We start from the raw sequence: 2,500 nt of genomic DNA, 5'->3' as shown, positions 1-2,500 counted from the left end.
CGTTGCACTCGCACTCGCAGTCGCAAAAACGTGGGGCAAATATATTACGCGGAAGAGTTATAACAGACCGAGCCCCACTGCATGGGGGGAGTCTTTGTCACTAATGTACACAGATGGAACATTTTGGACTGGAACCAGATTACCCGTACACACGGCGCTGATTAGTAATCAATGCAGAGCCATCAAACTACAGCAAATATACACAACTGTCCGTATACATGCTGAAAGAGTCTGCCCAAAATGGGAACCACACGTCAGCCAGACACTCTGATCACGCACCACTCTCTGCTTCTAACAGGCGCACATACAATATGTAAGCACCAGCATGGAACAACATCCAGTGCATCTTCTCCGCCACATTACACAATCCACACTATCACAACCAGACCAGGAGGTCCGTGCGGAAAATACAATATCCCAGCCTTTCGACATCCACCATTGCGCAGACCAGGCACCAACACCCACACATGTCCTATACAACGGTGCACCCAACATCACAATAGTACCTCCTGTCACAGCGCACAAACAATGACATGAGTCAAAGACACAGGTCTCACACAAGCATAGAATTGGAGCGCCGCCTCTAATAAGCCAAAGGTGCATCCTGACGTGACAAATCTGATCATGTCACAAGCATTCACTTACTATAATCACTATCAACGAACCTGCCGCCCCCGCCCCCCCCCCCCCCTACACCTTTCCGTACAACAACGTGTAACCTAACCTAACCTAACCTAACCTATGTTGTACCTTAACCTAACCTATGTTGTACCTTAACCTAACCTATGTTGTACCTTAACCTAACCTATGTTGTACCTTAACCTAACCTATGTTGTACCTTAACCTAACCTATGTTGTACCTTAACCTAACCTATGTTGTACCTTAACCTAACCCATGTTGTACCTTAACCTAACCCATGTTGTACCTTAACCTAACCCATGTTGTACCTTAACCTAACCCATGTTGTACCTTAACCTAACCCATGTTGTACCTTAACCTAACCCATGTTGTACCTTAACCTAACCCATGTTGTGCCTCAACCTAACCCATGTTGTGCCTCAACCTAACCCATGTTGTGCCTCAACCTAACCCATGTTGTGCCTTAACCTAACCCATGTTGTGCCTCAACCTAACCCATGTTGTGCCTTAACCTAACCCATGTTGTGCCTTAACCTAACCCATGTTGTGCCTTAACCTAACCCATGTTGTGCCTTAACCTAACCCATGTTGTGCCTTAACCTAACCCATGTTGTGCCTTAACCTAACCCATGTTGTGCCTTAACCTAACCCATGTTGTGCCTTAACCTAACCCATGTTGTCGCCTTAACGTAACCCACGTTGTCGCCTAAACCTGCTCTGTAATTGTTATACGACTCGTTCAATTACTGTAGTGTTGCCCACCCGCAACCCTCGCAATATAGTTCGCTACTCGCACTGCCCGCACCCCTGTGTATCGCTTCATGTTAAACACCTTGCAAGTCTTGCTCACTTTCCACATGCTCCTGCTGTACACTGTAATGTGGATGGCAGCAGGACGTACATGCCGCCCCTCCCCACGTCCCCACCTTGCCCCCTGCCTTCGCAAGCTGGTTGGTGAGAAGTTTGCATGTTCAATGCCCTTCGCATGCGACGTACTCAGGCTACGTTGTGGTGCGGCCTGTGTCAACTGTCCGCTGATGTCGTACGCGTGAACCACAATCTGTACTGCACATTCGTCCTTATGTACTGAATGATACATCGTGGCACATGTGTGACCGCACAACGACTGCGCCCAAAAACGGCGGACCATACAGTGCAAATATTGTGCACGCAGCTACGTGTCGTCTCCCTATGAGAGCTGGATTGCAGTGTGGTACGCCATAGAGACGTGTGGGAGGAACGGACGCCGTGGATGGCGATCAGCATGAGCTGTCTGTTGATGTATTCGGACCTAGTCGTCTCTCCTCACACACCGTGATGGCATGGTGCACCGCGTTCCATATCTGCGACATGCTACAGAGGCCGGTTGACAGTCGTTCGAGCAATGGACATCGCATACGTACGGGGGCCACCTTCCACGTATTGTCTAGGCGTGCACATTTTGTTGCGTGTATGTGGGCAGACGTAGTGTGGCGTGACACCTGACACAGGCATGCAATAATCGTTGAAGTTGCAAATGGCGATGGACGCCTGCGTTTTCTGGTGAAGTTACGCAAATGAACAAATGGTAACCTGTTGTGGTGCGGTTGTTCTCGCTAGGGGTGAATCGGTGATGGCGACGATAGGTTGAGGTACTAACCGGTTGTTCCAGCGATACCCACCATGCCGACGAAACTGAACGGCATCTGGGTGTGAAGCGATACGCGGCGGTGGCTGGGTGGGACCGTCCCCGGCCGGTGAGGGGGCGCCTCCCGGCGTGCTGGCCGCGCGGTGCGTGGGCGCACGCGCTACAGCCGGCTGGTGGGGGCGGCCAGTGGCAGGCGCGCCGGCCGACGGACGCGGCAGGCGTCGCAGCTGCGC

Source organism: Schistocerca piceifrons, unplaced genomic scaffold (assembly GCF_021461385.2).
Source record: "Schistocerca piceifrons isolate TAMUIC-IGC-003096 unplaced genomic scaffold, iqSchPice1.1 HiC_scaffold_1393, whole genome shotgun sequence".
Taxonomy (NCBI): domain Eukaryota; kingdom Metazoa; phylum Arthropoda; class Insecta; order Orthoptera; family Acrididae; genus Schistocerca; species Schistocerca piceifrons.
This window is presented reverse-complemented; position numbering follows the sequence as displayed.